Genomic DNA, 22,657 nt, shown 5'->3' on the forward strand with positions numbered 1-22,657 from the left:
GCTGTCCTGGGCATTGTAGGATGTTAGGTGAGGGCAAGGGCGGGCACTCTTGGCCTCTAGTCATGAGATGTGGGTGGCACCCATTCCTTCTCCCTTCAGCTGTGATGAACTAAAAGATCTCTACACATTGCCGGATGCCCTCTGGGCAGCCAGATTCCTGCCATTTCAGAACCTTTGCCTTAGTGAGCTGAGTGCTGACTTTAGAGGGAGGAGAGGCTTTGTGCCAACATTCTCATCAGCAGAACGTCCTCAAGGAAAGGAGCCAGGTGAGACGAGAACCACAGTAATCATTTTCCTGTTCTTTGTCATGGTTCTGGGGGCCCACTAGCTCAGCAAGGCGGCTCCCACTGGGGTCTTTGAGGTGGTTCCGGTCAGTAGTGCTCAGGGCTGGAGTCCTCTGGAGGCTCTTTTACTCACACGTCTACCTCCAGCTGGGACTTCTCATGGAACCCTCTCCATCTCTGTATGTCTCTTCAGCAGGGTGACTTCAGGACGGCCGGACTTATGTGGCAGCTCAGGACTTAAATACACGTCTCAAGAGAGAGGAGATAATAATTTTTTTTGAGAGTAGGACATTTCTACCAACTCTTTATGGTTCTTTGTTTTTATTTTTTGTTCTTCATGTTTTATATATTATTGTAAAATACAAAATACAGAAAAGTGCATTAAAATGTATGTGGTTTAACAAGTAGTTATAAAGCAAGTGCTTGAGAAATCGCCACTCAGTTAAAACAATAGAACCCTTCCTCCCCAGAGGGGACCACCATCCTGACTATCATAGTAATTTTCCCATGTGTTCCTTTGTAGGCCTATGTATGCATTCCTAAACAACAGAGGTTGGTTTTGCCTGCTTTAGCATTTTGTATCAAGATGATACGTATTCATTTGTGACTTGCTATTTTTTGCTCAGTGTTTGTAGGACATCCAAGTTGTTAGGTGTCTTTATGTTTTACTTTCTCAACGTGTAGTATCCCATTGTAGGAATGTGAATATATGCATATATCACAATTTACTTATTTATGCTTGGTAGACATTCGATTGTTTCTAGTTTTTGGCATTTACAAACAATATTGCTATGGATATTCCTGTTTATATATTTTGTTCCACATAAACATGCATTATTTCTAGGATACATACTTAGGAATGGAATTAGTAGTCACAGAATATATGCAAACTCAGTTTGTCTAGAAAATGCCATGGTGTTTTTCAAGGAGTGTTTTACCAGTTTACATTCACAACAACAGTGTAATACCTGATCTCCTTATCCTAACCAACTCTTATTATATTCATACTTTTTAATGATATTGCTATTGCTATGATATTCTTTTTCTTGATCAGTTTAACCTGAGGTTTGTTAGTTTTAATAACTTTGGAGCCAGTCAGTGTTCAGTTTTCTAGTTTCCTCTGTTAAGTTTCTTTCCTACTTCATTAACTTCTGCTCTACCTCTTGTTTCTTTTCCCTTTCTTTGAACTTATTTTTCATCCTTTTCTAATGTTTTGAGAAAAATCTTTAGTTTTTTCATCTTCCATATTTCTTCCTTTCTAATATATGTATTTAAGATTGTATCTCTTTTTAAGTACTGCTTTAGCTGCGTCGCACCGGTTTTGATATGTACCTTTTTTGTTTTCTTTCATTTAAAATATTTGCTTTGATTCTTAGGTTACTAAGATATGTATTTAAAATTTCAAATGTATGGATGCTTTTGAATTATTTTTGTATAATTCATTTCTAGCTTAATTGCATTAAAGTTGGGAAATATTCTGTGTAGTTCCAAATGTTTTGAAATGTATTGACTTGCTTCATTAGCCCATTATTAAGATTGTTTTATTTTTGTTTGAATATGTGTTTGAAAATAATCTATATTTTTTTTGTGTAGTTTTTCTATAAATTACTGAGACAGTGTATAAAAATCTCATTTAAGGATATTATGAATTTCTTTATTTTTGTGTAGTTCTGTCAGTTTTTATTTTATATATTTTGAAGCCATGTTATTAGGTGCATGCAAATTAAAAATTATGTTTTATGAAATTGACCATTTTTTCATTGTGAAGTAATCTTTATTTCTAGTAACAATTTTTGCTTTAAGGTCTATTTTGCCCCATTTAAAAATAATCACATATGTTTTCTTTTGCTTAATATCTGCCTGATATGTTTTAGATCTGTGTCATGAAAATGTCATATGGAATTAAAAACAAATCTAATTTGACCAATATTTAACTTTTCAATGGAATGTGTACTCCATTTACATTTACTGTAATTGTTAGTGTATTTGGATTCATTCTACCATCTTCTTTCAGACTTTGTCATACATATTTTCACTTACCTCACCTCTACTTTCTTATTTTCTGTTGACTACCTTTTTCTTTTGCATTAATTTTTTACCCACATAAGGTTGGTGTTTAGATACTCTTTATTCTTCACTGCTTACTCTAAAATTTATATTATGCCTATTAACTTATTAAAAGCTGAACTTAAAAAGAAATTTTTTCTTTAAGTAAAATTTAAACTTAAGGTAACTCCATTTAGTCCCCTCAGGATATGGTATTTTGCCTGATATTTTAAAGTCTGTCTTTTTTTTTTTTTTTAACTCTTTTGTTATCAAATAATATGATAACACTATTTCTCTCACAATGTTCATTTACAGACACTTACCTATTCGTTTTTTCTGTATTTCTTTCCTTCTTAGTTCTCACTCCTCCATCTGGCTGCATTTATTTCTGACTGAAGTACACGCTGCCCAGCCTTCCTCAGCCTGGGTGTGCTGGCGGCAAACTCACTGATGAAGTCAGTTTCTCGAGGGGGATTTTTGCTGAGTGATGAATTCTAGGTCGGCACTTATTTTTGTAACTGTTGAGTACTGTGAAGATATGCTTCATTATCTTATGTTCTGAATTTTCTTGTAGTCTGTTTTTCCTGTGAAGGTAATCTTTTTGTCCCTTATCTCCTTTTAAGACTATTTTTTTGGAGGAGGGTCTTTGGTTTTCTGTAGATACACTATGATGTACCTAAATGTGAACTTCTCTTTATTTATTTTGCTTAGGATTCTTTGTGCCTTTTGAATATGTAGACTGCCCTTTTAAATCAATTCTGAAAAGTTCTCAGCGATCATCTCTGCTTATTCTCTCTACCCTTTGCTCTGTCTTCTTAGCAACTAAGATCACACACACATTAAACTTTCTCACTGTGTTTTCTGTATGTCTTACTGTCTTTCTACATATTGCATCTTTTTCTCTCCCAATGCTACAGTCTGAAATTTTGTTCAGCTTATTGATGTTTTCTATGTCCAGTCTGGTGCCAAACACAGCCACTGAGTTTTTTTTTCCCCGTTGAGTTTTTACTTTTGTTTATTTTTCAAGTGCAGAATTCTTGTTATCACTAGAAATTCTGCTTGTGTCTTTTTTCTTCAGTCTAGTATATTGCTTTTTTACAATTTACAATTGTGTGTAGCTATTTTCTAGTTTGTGTTGTATTTACTCACATTTGTGAGATGTAGTGTTTCATACTGTGTCTGATAATTCCAATATCAGAAGACCATGATACATTGTCTGTTGTATCTCGTTCATGCTGAGCTCATTTTAATTCCTTGGAAACCTTATTAATGTTTACTGCTCCTTGGTTGTCGGCCTTGCCATCTGTCTGTGGGTATTCCCTGAAGCTTAGTGTGGAAGTTCCTCCAAGAGGCTTCATGTTTGTTTTGGGGCCGTGCCATTCAGGGCTACCTCAGATCAAGGTCATTGCAAATGTGTGCAAATCTCTGAGACTATAGGTCTGAGATCATAACTTCCCAAGGCAGTTCCCGGGAGTGTGAATGTATGTGGAGGGGTCGGTGACTCCATCTGGTTTCCCTTACTCTGGGAGTTTAACTCCCCTACTCAGTGTCCAGTTCCATGTAGGAGACTGACAAAGCTCCATATGCTGAGAAGACCTGGACTCAGACCTCTGTCTCCCTGGGCCCAGCGGCCCCATTAGAGCCTTGGGTTTGTAATCCTGGTAGTGCATTTAGGGCACAATCAGTTACAGGGTCATATGTTCTCTTCAACTATCCGGTTAAGGCTTTCATTCAGAAATTGGTCTGAAAGTTCCCTCACTGTCTTTTTATATCTTAAAATATTTTTAACACATTGATCTTCTATATTTTATGTGGCATTTTTCATTGTTTTTAGTGAGAGAGTTAATCACAACAACCGTACCTACCTACTATTACCAGAAACTGTGTGCCGTGGTCACTTCCTTACCAGTGGTTCCCCAGTCTTCCACTGAGGTGTAATTGTTTGCTTGAGTGTTGTCTATTGATTCATTTTCCCTAATGAACAATAGCCCTATGGATAATATGTTAAGATCCAGTAATTACAAATATCTATGCTTGTATTTAAATAGACATTTAATTAGTTTATTTTGTAATCATGAAATCTATCATAATAAAAATTGAAAATACAGCCTGTGTTATGGTAGGGATGGTATCCTTGTAACTTCATAACTATGGGCTTCATAAAAATAGTTTTTAATGTTATCACTCTTGGGAAATCCTCTAATTGTGTCTTCTTGAGCCTGATCAAAATACATGAAATTGAAGGTCCAGTATCCCAAGGAGCATAGCATTATTTGATATGTTAGCACAAACTATGGTTACATTCATTTAATTCTTTCTGAGCACAAGTGTTTAACCCAGATTTTCCCCAGAGTTTAGACTTGTTTAGTGCTGCAGAGTTGGAAATTATCAGTGTGGTCTACAGAGCAGTCAGAAATTCTATGATGATTTGGTTTATATAGAGAATTTGTTCCCACTCATAGTGATTTCAAACAAGTTGCTAGTATCACAGGGAAAAATGAGGGTTATTCTTTATTAGAAACTTCTGGCAGCAATATACAAGTCATGTAAAATATATTTCAACTTCTTTAACTTAGAAAAATAAAGTAACCCATAATACCTTTTTAATTAGAAGCCTGTCCTTTTATAAGTTTTTAAACTAAAGCCTGAAGGCTAATAAATACTTTAATTAAACCAAAATTTTAAGTTAATACTAAGACTTGGTAAGGATACAGAGCAATGGGATCCTCAGAATCTTCTAGTAGGAGTGGGAGTTGGTATAGCTACTTTGGAAAACTACTTGGTAGTAGCTACTAAAGCTGAACATATGTATGTACTGTGACTCAGTAATTTCACCTCTAAATAAATGTTCAATACAAATACTGGCATGTGGTCACCAAAATACATAAACAAGGATGCTCATAGCTACAAAAGGGAATATATCCAAATGTCCATCAACAATTTAGTTGATAAATAAATTATGTTTTAGTTATATGATGTAGTACTATGCAGTAAAGAAAATGAATTGTCTACAATTATATTTTAAAATATGGATAAATCTCATAAAGTTAATACTGGAAGATAACAAATACAAAGTGTATTTTGATTTTACATTAAGTTTAAAACTAGACAAGACTAATCTATTACAAATCAGGATAGTGGTTACCAGGACAGTGGCAGGTAATGACTGGAAGGGGCCACAATACAAGGGGACTTTGTAATGTCTTGGTAATACCTTTTTTTTTTGATCTGGGTGCTATTTACATGAGTGTGTTCATACTATGAAAGTTAACTTAGATGCAAATTTAGGATTAATATACCTTTGTGTGTGTATATTGAATTAAAAAGCTTATAAATATGAACATTTTTATAAATAAAATGTTTAGAATTTGGTAAATGTAAGCCCATTTTTTTAAGTTAACTGATACAAATTATCATATCTATCTGTCATTGGTATATGGACTAGTATTCTATATGAGTTTTCTGTAGCTTCTGTAAAAATTACCACAAATTTAGTGGTTTAAAACAATGTGAATTTATCATCTTACAGTTCTGGAGGTCAGAAGTCTCTAATTGTGTCTTCTTGAGCCTGACCAAAATACATGAATTGGGCCAAAAATGGGTCCTTGGGCCTAAAATCAAAATGTCAGCCCACCTGTGTTCCTTTTGGAGGCCTGAAGGGAAAGTATGTTTTCTTGCCTTTTCCAGCTTCTAGGGGCTGCCTGCATTCTTCTGCTTATGACCCTTTCTTAGATCTTCAAAGCAGGCAGCGTAGCATCTTCCATTTCTCTTTCTGGCCTCTGCTTTTGTTGTCACATTTCTTTCTCTAACCCTCCTGTCTCCCTCTTACAAGGAACCCTTGTTATTACCTTGTATCCACCCGTATAATCCCGGCTAAACCTCAAGATTCTTATTTTCATCAAATTTGCAAAAATCCCTTTTGCTGTGAAAGGTGGCAGATAACAGTTTCCAGAGAAAAGCTTGTGGACATCTTTCTGTCTATCATCATTTCACCTATCATAGAGTCCTATTTGGATCAGGGCATTATTACTATGATTATTTGCCCTCAAATTATCCCAGATTTGGCCAGTATAAACCCTTTCAAGTTAGTTCCTGTGTCCTTGTGGTATACCCCATCATTTTGTTTAAATTTATTTTTATTTTGGTATCATTAGTATACAATTACATGAGCAACACTGTGGTTACTAGAGTGCCCCCATTATCAAGTCCCCACCACATACCCCATTACAGTCACTGTCCATCAGTGTAGTAAGATGCTACAGAATCACTACTTGTCTTCCCTGTGCTATACTGCCTTCCCCAAGCCCCCACTGTCCCCTTCTCACCCCCCTCTCCTACCCTATCATTTTAAACTGATTCTTCATGTTGTAGCACAACAAGAAACTCTTGCTTCAGAAACCCTGTCATGAGTCATTTTTCTTTGGAGCCCTGCTTTTATTTCATGGGAAATAATCATTGGGAAATAATCATGGGAAATGAATCTGGAGACCAGAATCATTGCATTAAATGTCCTATTCTCTTGGGATTTCTTAGTTTCTAGGGCCTACCAAGAGCTAGGGAATATGTACATGTATCTACACATATGAACACACACATGACACACACATATTTTGAAATAATGAGCTCCCACTTACATATACATACATGCACACACATATGCCTGTTTTGAAATCATGAGTTCACACCAGTCCCTTCAAATCCTGTCCATCCCGTGGTTCTTTCTTGTCTTCTGCCATTCCATATTTGTGTGTGCCTTTTTCCTGTGTAAAAATTCTGACTTCCAACAACATTAGCACATTTTCTCATCTGCTTAAACCTATAATACATCTGACATTTTTACAGAATTGCCTCACCCAAAACAGTACAAAAACAAACCTAATGAAATCAGGATGTGTTTAGGGAATCCCCTCTCGCCTCTGCCTCCCAGAGGTCAGCTAAGGAAGACTGGATGCATGTACTCAACACTGTTCGTGTGTTCATAAGGGACTTGGGTCAGTCTCCCTCTTCCCCCTTTACTGTGGTTGTAGTAGTCACTTGAAATACAATTGATTGTCTTCAGTTTGCTTTCAGTTTTAGGTTCACTGACTCCCCTTCCTAGCTTTTGAATATGTAGATGATTAAAATACTTCTAAAAGTCAGAACTATAGAAAAAGATGTGTTCAGAGCTGTGTTACTCCTTTTCCTGGATGCATGTGCCATCCTCTCCCTTGCCCCATCATACCTCCTCTACTCATGGGTGACCAGCTTCATTATTACCTGACTTAGCCTTTCTTTGCTTGTTTCTGTGAAGAGAATATGTTTTCTTATTTCCCCTTCTTTCTTATACAAAAGGTCACATACTGCATTGGCTCTTTTGCACTTTGCTTTTTCAGTTCGTAATGGATATTGGAAATCACTCTGTATGAGCTCATGGAGATCTTGCTCACTCTTCTTCAGAGCAATGTAGGACTGCATTGGCTGGCTGTGGACTGTAGGTCACTCACCGTCTCCTATGATTGTACATTCAGGTAGTTTCCAATATCTTTCACTTACAAATAGCCCTGTGCAAATATAATTTCTTCTTGTTGGAGGTGTATATCCACGCCAAGTTCCTAGAAGAGTGATTGTGGAATCAAAGGGTAAATGCATGTGTAGTTCTGGTAGGTTCTGCCAGAATCCCTTTCACAGAGGCTGGCCGTTTTCAGTCCCCGCTGGCAGTGTGTAAGAGTGACTGTGTGTGTCCAGTCTTGCTAGCAGTGTGTTGTCAAGTGTTCTGCCTTTAACGCAAGTGTAAGTCATGCCACAGCACCTCTTTTTTTCCTGCAATCTGATATTACCCTGTGTGGAGCAGAGGGGACTGGCAGTTACTGTGATGATGTCAGTTGTTGTGCTATCAGATCACACTCTTCGAGGTCTACTGAAATGAAGTGATGATTAATTTTCAAGTGTAGAATAAGAATGTTAGTTGAGTACTTAGAATAATAAATGCCAGTTTTCAAATGATTTACTTTCATCAATAAAATAAGTTGTAAAAGGGCAAAACATCCATGTAACAAAAATACAAATATCTATCTATGAAAATAACAGAGTATAAAGCATACTTTCATCCTAAGTGATTACATTTTAGAAATATGCTTTTCATAGGTTATAATATTGTTGCTTTTTCTCTGTGAAAAGAAGAAAATTTGAATATGGTTTTATGGTTACTTCCATTTTAATGCTGCTGAATTTCAGTATCTCATGTTCAATGTTTCCTAAAATGGAAAATAAATTAAATCATAAAACCTCACCTTGGGCATCAGCGGCTTTGATAACAAATAAAATAAGGTTTAGGGTTGTGTTATGTACATATTTCAATGCATTTGTGATTGTTTAGCAGAAATGTCCCAGAGCTGTCTTTAGCATCCCTAAGTTATATACAGTAGTTTCTTTTGGGACATACTGTTGAGGATCATTACCAAGAAGTAACTCAATTGACATACATACTCTTTTTTTTTTAATGGGATTTCCAGTTTCTGAGCAATAAAACAGGAAAAAGCCTGTATGCTAGGGAATTTGCATTTTCAAAAAGAGTTCAATACTTCTCTTCCAGGGCATGTCCTTACATGACTTTCAGCACACATGAAAAATCCACAGCAGCAAGAGGGTGCCCAGTATCTTCTGTCTCATGATTTAGATTCATCATTGAGTCATTCATACCAGCTTGAAGGCTTAGAACATGTTCTCTGTCATACATGCTGGCAGGTTTTGTCATCATGGGTATGATTTGGTAAAGAGGGTCTTTACGTGTCTGTCCTTTTCCTTTCTTCTGTAGTATTCTGCACTGTTTCTATTTAGTGTTGATTGACATTAAAGCATAACACTTTAATGTGTCCCCAAAGATTGAAGTTCACCATTTAGTGAGACTACCCTCCAAATATTATTATTATTATTATTATTTTTTTTTTTTTTGAGAGGGCATCTCTCATATTTATTGATCAAATGGTCGTTAACAACAATAAAATTCTGTATAGGGGACTCATTGCACAATCATTAATCAACCCCAAGCCTAATTCTCAACAGTCTCTAATCTTCTGAAGCATAACGAACAAGTTCTTACATGGTGAACAAATTCTTACATAGTCAGTAAGTTCTTACATGGTGAACAGTGCAAGGGCAGTCATCACAGAAACTTTTGGTTTTGATCACGCATTATGAATTATAAACAATCAGGTCAAATATGAATATTTGTTTGATTTTTATACTTATATGCGAATCCCACATTTCTCCCTTATTATTATTATTATTAATATTATTTTTAAATAAAATGCTGAAGTGGTAGGTAGATGCAAGATAAATGTAGAAAACATAGTTTAGTGCTGTAAGAGGGCAAATGTAGATGATCAGGTGTGTGCCTATAGACTAAGTATTAATTCAAGCTAGACAAGGGCAATAAAACATCCACGGATGCAGAAGATTTCTCTCAAAACAGGGGGGGTGAGGTTCTAAGCCTCACCTCTGTTGATCCCCAGTTTCTCACCTGATGGCCGCCCTGCGACTGTGCCTGTCTTAGGTTGTTCCTCCCTTGAGGAATCTTACCCGTCTCTGGCTAACCAGTTATCTTCCGGGGCCATACAGGGAAATGTAAATTTGGTAAGTGAGAGGGAAACTATTGTTTGAAAAGGTTAGCTTTTTACTTCTTTGCATATTTATGCCCTGTGGCTTCTATGCCCAGCATTTGTCTTGAGGTATCTTTACCACTTGGAAGAATTATGATACTCGGTAATTTCGATATGAGGCATGAATTCTACTTAAGGGTTGTAATTAGGAAGGAAGAAGAAAAGCTATATAAGTAGCAGATGGAAGAAAACATGGGAAGATTGATTATTTCTTTGACATATCTTCTTGTTGAGTAACTTCAGCATGTATAGGTTTTAAACTACTAATTAAATTGCATACACACATTAACATAATAGGAATACAGCTACATAACCAAAGCAGACCTACAATTACCAGCCATCTCCAGTGAAACCAAAAACCCAGTTAGGCACCCTAGGCATTTGTGAAAACTTATCAATGATATGATGGATATTGTCTAACTGAATTTGAATAGTTTGAGAAAAATCAGACAAATTAAAACAACCCATTCTTGGGAACTGTTCACATCCCATATGTTCTTTTAACAGTAGATAGTCTATAGTCACAAGATTTTGGAGCTCTGCAACTTGCACTTCTCCTAATTCTTGGTTGAGTTTCGACAGTATAGATCCAGTCAAATTTGTTGTTTTACTGTATGCACAGGCCAGCTTAGCTATCTCCTTCTTCATTCCAATGGCAAGTCCAGAAATCGGTGGGATGAATGCAGCTACAACTGCAACAGTGCCAGGATCTTTGTTGAAGTTTTTTGATGATCATCTTCTGGAATGACTCTTCGAGGGAATGTTGATGTTGGAAGTTCTTCATATCGTATCTTAATTCTTTTTCTGGGTAGCCAATTTATGCTTTGATCCTCTGTATAAACACAAACAAACCCTTTGCCCACACTTTGATATGCCCTTTATACCATTGTGAAGAACTTATTGGAGATCACCACACAGGAACTGCTTTTTTTTTAAGAGAAAGGAATATTATCAGAAAAATGTATTTCCATAGCTGATCATCTGACACCCTTTAAATGATCAAAAGTAAGGATATTTAAAGCATGCATTAATTGTTGATTTACAGTTAGTTTTATCCTATCAGGGAGTAATCCCCCTTTTCTTTCTTTCTTTCTTTTTTTTGTTATCATTAATCTACAATTACATGAAGAATATTATGTTTACTAGGCTCTCCCCTATACCAGGTCCCCCCCACAAGCACCTTTACAGTCACTGTCCATCAGCATAGCAAAATGTTGTAGAATCACTACTTGTCTTCTCTGTGTTGTACAGCCCTCCCCTTTCCCCCACCCCCCATTATGAATGCTAATCATAATACCCCCTTTCTTCTCCACCCCCTTATCCCTCCCTACCCACCCATCCTCCCCAGTGCCTTTCCCTTTGGTACCTGTTAGTCCATTCTTGGGTTCTGTGATTCTGCTGCTGTTTTGTTCCTTCAGGTTTTCCTTTGTTCATATATTCCACAGATGAGTGAAATCATTTGGTATTTCTCTTTCTCCCCTTGGCTTATTTCACTGAGCATAATACCCTCTAGCTCCATCCATGCTGTTGCAAATGGTAGGATTTTTTTTTTTCTTATGGCTGAGTAATATTCCATTGTGTATATGTACCACATCTTCTTTATCCATTCATCTACTGATGGACACTTAGGTTGCTTCCATTTCTTGGCTATTGTAAATAGTGCTGCGATAAACATAGGGGTGCATCTGTTGTTTTCAAACTTTAGTGCTGCGTTCTTAGGGTAAATTCCTAGAAGTGGAATTCCTGGGTCAAATGGTAAGTCTATTTTGAGCATTTTGAGGAACCTCCATACTGCTTTCCACAATGGTTGAACTAATTTACATTCCCACCAGCAGTGTAGGAGGGTTCCCCTTTCTCCACAACCTCGCCAACATTTGTTGTTGTTTGTCTTTTGGATGGTAGCCATCCTTACTGGTGTGAGGTGATACCTCATTGTGGTTTTAATTTGCATTTCTCTGATAATTAGCGATGTGGAGCATCTTTTCATGTGTCTGTTGGCCATCTGTATTTCTTTTTTGGAGAACTGTCTGTTCAGTTCCTCTGCCCATTTTTTAATTGGATTATTTTTTGTTTGTTTGTTGAGGAGCGTGAGCTCTTTATATATTGTGGACGTCAAGCCTTTATCGGATCTGTCATTTACAAATATATTCTCCCATACTGTAAGGTACCTGTTTGTTCTATTGATGGTGTCTTTTGCTGTACAAAAGCTTTTTAACTTAATATAGTCCCACTTGTTCATTTTTGCTGTTGTTTTCCTTGCCCGGGGAGATATGTTCAAGAAGAGGTCAGTTATGTTTATGTCTAAGAGGTTTTTGCCTGTGTTTCTTCCTAAGAGTTTTATGGTTTCATGGCTTACATTCAGGTCTTTGGTCCATTTTGAATTTACTTTTGTGTTTGGAGTTAGACAATGGTCCAGTTTCATTCTCTTACATGTAGCTGTCCAGTTTTGCCAGCACCATCTGTTCAAGAGACTGTCATTTCGCCATTGTATGTCCATGGCTCCTTTATCAAATATTAATTGACCATATATGTTTGGGTTAATGTCTGGAGTCTTTAATCTGTTCCACTCGACTGTGGCTCTGTTCTTGTGCCAGTACCAAATTGTCTTGATTAGTATGGCTTTGTAGTAGAACTTGAAGTTGGTGAGTGAGATCCCCTCTACTTTATTCTTCTTTCTCAGGATTGCTTTGGCTATTTGGGGTCTTTGTTGTTTCCATATGAATTTTTGAAGTATTTGTTCCAGTTCATTGAAGAATGTTGCTGGTAATTTGATAGGGATTGCAACAAATCTGTATATAGCTTTGGGCAGGATGGCCATTTTGATGATATTAATTCTTCCTAGCATGGGATGAGCTTCCATTTGTTAGTGTCCCCTTTAATTTCTCTTAAGAGTGACTTGTAGTTTTCAGGGTATAGGTCTTTCACTTCTTTGGTTAGGTTTATTCCTAGGTATTTTATTCTTTTTGATGCAATTGTGAATGGAGTTGTTTTCCTGATTTCTCTTTCTATTGGTTCATTGTTAGTGTATAGGAATGCCACAGATTTCTGTGTGTTAATTTTGTATCCTGCAACATTGCTGTATTCCAATATCAGTTCTAGTAGTTGTGGAGTGGAGTCCTTGGGGTTTTTTATGTACAATATCTTGTCATCTGCAAATAGTGACAGTTTAACTTCTTCTTTACTAATCTGGATTCCTTGTATTTCTTTGTTTTGTCTGATTGCCGTGGCTAGGACGTCCAGTCCTATGTTAAATAACAGTGGGGAGAGTGGGGATCCCTGTCTTGTTCCTGATCGCAGAGGAAAAGCTTTCAGCTTCTCACTGTTCAGTATAATGTTGGCTGTGGGTTTATCATAGATGGCCTTTATTATGTTGAGGTACTTTCCCTCTATACCCATTTTGCTGAGAGTTTTTATCATGAATTGATGTTGAATTTTGTCAAATGCTTTTTCAGCATCTATGGAGATGATCATGTATGTGGTTTTTGTCTTTTTTGTTGGTGTGGTGGGTGATGTTGATGGATTTTCGAATGTTGACTATCCTTGCATCCCTGGGATGAATTTTACTTGGTCATGATGTATGATCCTTTTGATATATTTTGGAATTCGGTTTGCTAATATTTTATTTAGTATTTTTGCATCTATGTTCATCAGGGATATTGGTCTTTAATTTTCTTTTTTGGAGGGGTCTTTGCCTGGTTTTGGTATTAGGGTGATGTTGGCTTCATAGAATGAGTTTGGGAGTACTCCCTTCTTCTTCTACTTTTTGGAAATCTTTAAGGAGAATAGGTATTATGTCTTCTCTGTATGTCTGATAAAATTCCAATGTAAATCCATCTGGCCCAGGGGTTTTGTTCTTGGGTAGTTTTTTGATTACGGTTTCAATTTCTTTGCCCGTAATTGGTTTGTTTAACTTTTGTGTTTCTTCCTTGATCATTCTTGGAAGGTTGTATTTTTCTAGGAAGTTGTCCATTTCTTCTAGGTTTTCCAGCTTGTTGGCATATAGGTTTTCATAGTAGTCTTTAATAATTCTTTGTATTTCTGTAGAGTCTGTCGTGATTTTTCCATTCTCATTTCTGATTCTGTTGATTTGTGTTGATTCTGTTTTTCTCTTAATAAGTTTGACTAGAGGCTTATTTATTTTGTTTATTTTCTCAAAGAACCACCTCTTGGTTTCATTGATTCTTACTATTGTTTTATTCTTCTCAATTTTGTTTATTTCTTCTCTGATCTTTTTTATGTCCCTCCTTCTGCTGACTTTAGGCTTCATTTGTTCTTCTTTTTCCAGTTTCCATAATTGTGATGTTAGCCTATTCATTTGGGATTGTTCTTCCTTCTTCACGTTTGCCTGGATTGCTATATACTTTCCTCTTAAGGCAGCTTTTGCTGTGTCCCACAGAAGTTGGGGCTGTGTGTTGTTGTTGTCATTTGTTTCCATATATTCCTTGATCTCTATTTTAATTTGTTTGTTGATCCATTGATTATTTAGGAGCATGTTGTTAAGCCTCCATGTGTTTTTGAGCCTTTTTGTTTTCCTTGTAGAATTTATTTCTAGTTTTATACCTTTGTGGTCTGAAAAGTTGGTTGGTAGAATTTCAGTATTTTGGAATTTACTGAGGCTCTTTTTGTGGCCTAGTATGTGGTCTATTCTGGAGAATGTTCCATGTGCACTTGAGAAGAATGTATATCCTGTTGCTTTTGGATGTAGAGTTCTATAGATGTCTATTAGGTCCATCTGTTCTACTGTGGTGTTCAGTGCCTCCGTGTCCTTACTTATTTTCTGCCTGGTTTATCTATCCTTTGGGGTGAGTGGCCTGTTGAAGTCTCCTAAAATGAATGCATTGCAGTCTATTTCCCCTTTTAGTTCTGTTAGTATTTGTTTCACATATGCTGGTGCTCCTGTGTTGGGTGCATATAAATTTATAATGGTTATATCCTCTTGTTGGACTGAGCCTTTATCATTATGTAGTGTCCTTCTTTATCTCTTGTTACTTTCTTTGTTTTGAAGTCTATTTTGTCTGATATTAGTACTGCAACCCCTGCTTTCTTCTCTCTGTTGTTTGCCTGAAATATGTTTTTCCATCCCTTGACTTTTAGTCTGTGCATGTCTTTGGGTTTGAGGTGAGTTTCTTGTAAGCAACATATAGATGGGTCTTGCTTTTTTATCCACTCTATTACTCTGTGTCTTTTGATTGGTGCATTAAGTCCATTTACATTTAGGGTGACTATTGAAACATATGTACTTATTGCCATTGCAGGCTTTACATTCATGGTTACCAAAGGCTCAAGGTTAGCCTCTTACTATCTTACTGCCTAACTTAGCTCGCTTATGGAGCTGTTATATACAGTGTCTGGAGATTCTTTACTTCTCTCCCTTCTTATTCCTCCTACTGCATTCATCATATGTTGGGTGTTTTGTTCTGTGCTGTTTTTAGGAGTGCTCCCATCTAGAGCAGTCCCTGTAAGATGCCCTGTAAATGTGGTTTGTGGGAGGCAAATTCCCTCAACTTTTGCTTGTGTGGGAATTGTTTAACCCCTCAATCATATTTAAATGATAATCGTGCTGGATACAGTATCCTTGGTTCAAGGCCCTTCTGTTTCATTGCATTAAATATATCATGCCATTCTCTTCTGGGCTGTAAGGTTTCTGTCAAGAAGTCTGATGATAGCCTGATGGGTTTTCCTTTGTAGGTGACCTTTTTCTCTCTAGCTGCCTTTAAAACTCTTTCCTTGTCCTTGATCTTTGCGATTTTAATTATTATGTGTCTTGGTGTTGTCCTCCTTTGGTCCTTTCTGTTGGGAGTTCTGTGTATTTCCGTGGTCTGTTCAATTATTTCCTCCCCCAGTTTGGGGAAGTTTTCAGCAATTATTTCTTCAAAGACACTTTCTATCCCTTTTTCTCTCTCTTCTTCTTCTGGTATCCCTATAATACGGATATTGTTCCTTTTGGATTGGTCACACAGTTCTCTTAATATTGTTTCATTCCTGGAGATCCTTTTGTCTCTCTCTATGTCAGCTTCTATGCGTTCCTGTTCTCTTCTTTCTATTCCATCAATGGCCTCTTGCATCCTATCCATTCAGCTTATAAATCCTTCCAGAGTTTGTTTCACTTCTGTAATCTCCTTTCTGGCATCTGTGATCTCCCTGTGGACTTCATCCCTTAGCTCTTGTATATTTCTCTGCATCTCCATCAGCATGTTTATGATTTTTATTTTGAATTCTTTGTCAGGAAGACTGGTTAGGTCTGTCTCCTTCTCTGGTGTTGTCTCTGTGATCTTGGTTTGCCTGTAATTTTGCCCTTTCATGGAGATAGAAATAGTTTGCAGAGCTGGGATGAGTGACGGCTGGAAGGACTTCCTTTCTTGTTGGTTTGTGGCCCTCCTCTCCTGGGAGAACAGCGACCTCTAGTGGTTTGTGCTGGGCAGCTTCGTGCAGACAGGGCTTCTGCTTCCTGCCCGTCTGCTATGGAGTTTATCTCCGCTGTTGCTGTGGGTATGGCCTTCCTCGGGCTGCTGCTCCAAAATGGTGGAGCAGAGTTGGAGGAGGACCGGCTGGGAGGCTATCTATCTCCGTGAGGGGCCTCCAAGCTCCCTGCAACCCAGGGGATTAGGGTGCCCAGAGATCCCCAGATTCCCTGCCTCTGGACTAAGTGTTCCGGGACGCTTCCATACGGTTTTGGGGTCCTTGTCCCTTTAAGACTTCCAAAAAGCAGTTGCCAAAACAAACAAAGAAAAACAAACTAGAAAAAACAAACAAAAAAATTAAATAAATAATTAAAAAAAAAAAGCCTCTCACTTTTCTTTGTCCTGTGGTGCCGGCCTCAGGGACCTGCTCTCCGGTCTTGCTGCCCTGTTTCCCTGGTATCCAGCACCGCACGCATGCACTGTGTCTGCGCTCTGGCCCGGATGGCTGGGGCTGGGTGTTCAGCAGTCCTGGGCTCCGTCTCCCTCCCTGCTCCAACTCCTCTCCTCCCACCAGGAGCTGGGGGGAGGGGTGCTTGGGTCCTCCCGGGCTGGGGCTTCTATCTTACCCCCTTCGAAAGGCGCTGGGTTCTCGCAGGTGTGGATGTGGTCTGGATGTTGTCCTGTGTCCTCTGGTCTCTATTCTAGGAAGAGTTGTCTTTGTTATACTTTCATAAATATATGTGGTTTTGCGAGGAGATTTCCACAGGTCTACTCACGCCACCATCTTGGCTCCACCCCCCAAATATTATTACTGTAATTATAATTATTTTTATACTGGTATCATTAATGTATAATTACATGATTAACATTATGGTTCCTAGACTAACCCCATCATCAAGTCCCCTGCAAATACCCCATTACCGTCACTGTCCATCAGCATAGTAAGATGCTATAGAATCACTACTTGTCTTTTTTCTGTTGTACTGTCTTTCCTGTGCCCCTTAATTATGCTTGCTAACTGTAATGCCCCCTTTCCCCCCTTATTCCTGCCTTCCCACCCATACACCCCAGTACCTTTCCCTTTGGTAACTGTTAGTCCATTCGTGAGTTCTGTGTGTCTGCTGCTGTTTTGTTCTTTCAGTTTTTGCTTTGTTCTTATACTCCGCAGATGAGTGAAATGATTTGATACTAGTCTATCTCTGCTTGGCTTATTTCACTGAGCATATTACTCTCTAGCTCCATCCATGTTGTTGCAAATGATAGGATTTGTTTTCTTCTTATGGCTGAATAATGCTCCATTGTGTATATGTAGCACATCTTCTTTATGCATTCATCTACTGATGGACACTTAGGTTGCTTCCATTTCTTGCCTATTGTAAATAGTGCTGCAATAAACATAGGAGTGCATATGTCTTTTTCAAACTGGGCTGCTACATTCTTAGGGTAAATTCCTAGGAGGGAATTCCTGGGTCAAATGGTATTTCTATTTTGAGTTTTTTGAGGAACCCCCATACTGCTTTCCACATAGGTTAAACTAATTTACATTACCACCAGCAGTACAGGAGGATTCCTATTTCTCCACATCCTTGCCAACATTTATTGTTTGTCTTTTTGATGGTGCCCATCCTAACTATTGTGAGTTACTGTCCATCAGCATAGTAAGATGCTATAGATAATAAGCATTTTAAGTGAGGTGATATCTCATTGTAGTTTTAATTTGCATTTCTCTGATGAATAACGATGTAGAGCATCTTTTCATGTGCCTGTTGGCCATCTGAATTTCTTCTTTGGAGTAGTGGCTGTTCAGATCCTATACCAATTTTTTAATTAGGTTATTTACTTTTTGTTTGAAGTGCATGAGCTCTTTGTATATTTTGGATGTCAACCCTTTATAGGATATGTCATGTATGAATATATTTTCCCATACTGTGGGATATCTTTTTGTTGTACTGATGGTGTCCTTTGCTGTACAGAAGCTTTTTAGTTTGCTTTAGTCCCACTTGTTCATTTTTGCTTTTGTTTCCCTTGCCTTGGGAGATATGTTCATGAAGAAGTTGCTCATGTTTATGTCCAAGAGCTTTTTGCCTATGTTTTTTTCCTAAGAATTTGATGGTTTCATGACTTTTATTCATGCCGTATATGGGGTTAGACAATGGTCCAGTTTCATTCTCTTGAATGTAGCTGGCCAGTATTGCGAACACCAGCTGTTGAAGAGACTGTCATTTCCCCACTGTATATCCATGGCTCCTTTATCATATATTAATTGACCATATATGCTTGGGTTTATATCTGGGCTATATTCTGTTCCACTGGTCTGTGGGTCTGTTCTTGTGCCAGTACCAAATTGTCTTGATTACTGTGGCTTTGTAGTAGAGCTTGAAGTTGGGAAGTAAGATCCCTCCTGCTTTATTCTTCCTTCTCAGGATTGCTTTAGCTATTTGGGGTCTTTTATGGTTCCATATGAATTTTAGAACTATTTTCTCTGGTTCATTGAAGAATGCTGTTGGTATTTTCATAGGGATTTCATTGAATCTGTAGATTGCTTTAGGCTTAATGGCCATTTTGACAATATTAATTCTTTCTACCCAAGACCATGGGGTGAATTTCCTGTTAGTGACCTCTTTCATTTCTCTTACGAGTGTCTTGTGGAGGCGGAGTCAAGATGGCAGCATGAGTAGGATAGTGGGAATCTCCCCCCAAAAACATATATATTCTTGTAAATACAACAAATACAACTATCCCTAATAGAGAGACCAGAAGACACAGGACAACAGCCAAACAACATCCACACCTGCAAGAACCCAGTGCCTGGTGAAAGGGGTAAGATACAAGCTGCAGCCTGGTGGGACCTGAGGCCCCTCAGCCCAGCTCCCGGCAGCAGGAGAGGGGTCCGAGTGAGGAGGGAGAGGGAGCCCAGGACTGCTAAACACTCAGCGCTAGCCATCTGCACCAGAGCGCAGACACAGATTGCATGCGTGGGGTGCTGGAAACTAGTGAAGCAGGACAGTAAGACCTGTGAATGGGTCCCACAGCCGACGCCTCTGGGACAAAGGAAAGCAAGTGCTTTTTGAAAGTCTTAAAGGGACAGGGACCCCACAGCTGGATGGAAGCATCCCGGGTCACAGTCCAGCAGCTCGAAATTCCAGGGAACTCCAGGCACACTAACCCCCTGGGCAACAGCTCTGAGAACCCTCACAGAGGTAAACAGCCAAACAGCACCCGGACCATTACCCCTCCGGGGCCCCGCCATAGCAGAGGAGCAGCCTGAGGCTGGCCAAGCCCACAGCAACGGAGCTTCCTCTATACCGGCCGAGCAAGATAGAGACCCAGTCTACACTCAATTGCCCAACACAAGCCACTAGGGGTCGCAGTTGTCCCAATAAAGAAAGGCCAAGAGCAATTGGAAAAAGTATTGGCTCTACCAGCTGACAGACTAGTCAATAGCATACCACTGCAACTATCAATATTAAGAGGCAAAAAATTTGATCCAGACAAGACTAACCCAGAAATCTTCGACATTTTCTACATCTTCCCCTGAGAAGGAACCTGGGGAGATAGATTTAACCAATATTCCTGAAAAAGAATTCAAAACAAAAGTCATAACCATGCTGATGGACTTGCAGAGAAATATGCAAGAACTAAGGAGGGAGAATACAGAAATAAAACAATCTCTGGAAAGACTTCAAAGCAGAATGGATGAGATGCAAGAGACCATTAATGGACTAGAAAACAGAGAACAGGAATGCAGAGAAGCTGATACAGAGAGAGATAAAAGAATCTCCAAGAATGAAAGAATATTAAGAGAACTGTGTGACCAATTGAAATGGAACAATATCCACATTGTAGGGGTACCAGAAGAAGAAGAGAGAGAAAAAGGGATAGAAAGTGTCTTTGAAGAAATAATTGCTGCAAACTTCCCGAAACTGGGAAGGAAATCACCTCTCAGACCACAGAGGTACACAGAACTCCCATGTCAAGGGATCCAAAGAGGGCAACACCAAGACACATAATAAGTAAAATGGCAAAGATCAAAGACAAGGACAGAATATTAAGGCAGCCAGAGAGAAAAAAAGGTCACCTACAAAGGAAAACCCATCAGGCTATCATCAGACTTCTCAACAGAAACCTTAAAGGCCAGAAGAGAATGGCATGATATACTTAATGCAGTGAAACAGAAAGGCCTTGAACCAAGAATACTATATCTAGCAAGATTATCATTTAAATATGAAGGAGGGATTAAACAATTCCCAGACAAGCAAAAGTTGAGGGAATTTGCCTCCTACAAGCTCCCTCCACAGGGAATCTTACAGGGACTGCTCTAGATGGGAGCACTCCTAAAAAGAGCATAGAACAAGACACCCAACATATGAAGAATGGAGGATGAGGTATAAGAAAGGAGAGAAATAAAGAATCATCAGACCGTGTTTATAATAGCTCAACATGCAAGTTAAATTGGACAGTAAGATAGTAAAGAAGCTCTCCTTGAACCTTTGTTAACCACAAACTTAAAGCCTGCAATGGCAATAAGTACATACCTTTCAATAATCACCCTAAATGTAAATGGACTGAATGCACCAATCAAAAGACACAGAGTAATAGAATGGATAAAAAAGCAAGACCCATCCATATGCTACTTACAAGAGACTCAGCTCAAACCCAAAGACATGCACAGACTTAAAGCCAAGGGATGGAAAAAGATATTTCCTGGAAACAACAGAGAGAAAAAAGCAGGTGTTGCAATACTAGTATCATACAAAATAGATTTCAAAATAAAGAAAGTAACAAAAGATAAAGAAGTACACCACATAATGATAAAGGGCTCATCCAACAAGAGGATACAACCATTATAAATAGATATGCACCCAATACAGGAGCACCAACATAGTGAAACAAATACTAACAGAATTAAAGGAGGAAATAGAATGCAATGCATTCATTTTGGGAGACTTCAGCACACCACTCACTCCAAAGGACAGATCCACCAGACAGAAAATAAGTAAGGACACAGAGTCACTGAACAACACACTAGAACAGATGGACCTAATAGACATCTATAAAACGCTACATCCAAAAGCAACAGGATACACATCTTCTCAAGTACACATGGAACATTCTCCAGAATAGACCACATACCAGGCCACAAAAAGAGCCTCAGTAAATTCCAAAAGATTAAAATCCTGCTAACCAACTTTTCAGACCATAAAGGCATAAAACTAGAAATAAATTGTACAAAGAAAGCAAAAAGGCTCACAAACAAATGGAGGCTTAACAACATGCTCCTAAATAATCAATGGATCAATGACCAAATTAAAATGGAGATCCAGCAATATATGGAAACAAATGACAACAACAGCACAAAGCCCCAACTACTGTGGGATACAGCAAAAGCAGTCTTAAGAGGAAAGTATATAGCAATCCAGGCATATTTAAGGAAGGAAGAATAATCCCAAATGGAGATTCTAATGTCACAATTATCGAAATTGGAAAAAGAAGAACAAATGAGGCATAAGGTCAGCAGAAGGAGGGACATAATAAGGATCAGAGAAGAAATAAATAAAATTTAGAGGAATAAAACACTAGCAAAAATCAATGAAACTAAGAGCTGGTTCTTTGAGATAATAAACAAAATAGATAAGCCTCTAGCCAGACTTATTCATAGGAAAAGAGAGTCAACGCACATCAACAGAATCAGAAACAAGAAAGGAAAAATCACGATGGACCCCTCAGAAGTACAAAGAATAATTAGAGAGTACTAAGAAAACCTATATGCTTACAAGCTGGGAAACCTAGGAGAAATGGACAACTTCTTAGAAAAATACAACCTTCCAAGACTGACTCAGAAAGAAACAGAAAATCTAAACAGACCAATTACCAGCAATGAAATTGAAGCGGTAATCAAAAAACTTCCAAAGAACAAATCCCCGGGCCAGATGGATTTACCTCAGAATTTTATCAGACATACAGAGAAGACATAAAACCCATTATCCTTAAAGTTTTCCAAAAAATAGAAGAGGAGCGAATACTCCCAAACACATTCTATGAAGCCCACATCACCCTAATACCAAAACCAGGCAAAGACCGCACCAAAAAAGAAAACTACAGAGCAATCAATATCCCTGATGAACGTAGATGCAAAAATACTCAACAAAATATTAGCTAACCGAATTAAAAATGCATCAAAAGGATCATACAACATGACCAAGTGGGATTCATCCCAGGGATGCAAGGATGGCACAACATTCGAAAATCCATCAGCATCATCCACCACATCAACAAAAAGAAAGACAAA

The 22,657-nt window shown here is 38.2% G+C and overlaps 1 protein-coding gene across 12 annotated transcripts in view; it reads left to right on the plus strand.

Moving 5' to 3' along the window:
- ULK4 (unc-51 like kinase 4) overlaps positions 1-22,657 on the plus strand; it is a 724,727-nt gene that overhangs the window by 259,871 nt on the left and 442,199 nt on the right. The gene's annotated exons all lie outside the window — the stretch shown is intronic.

The sequence above is a fragment of the Manis pentadactyla genome, chromosome 1 (assembly GCF_030020395.1).
Source record: "Manis pentadactyla isolate mManPen7 chromosome 1, mManPen7.hap1, whole genome shotgun sequence".
Taxonomy (NCBI): Eukaryota; Metazoa; Chordata; class Mammalia; order Pholidota; family Manidae; genus Manis; species Manis pentadactyla.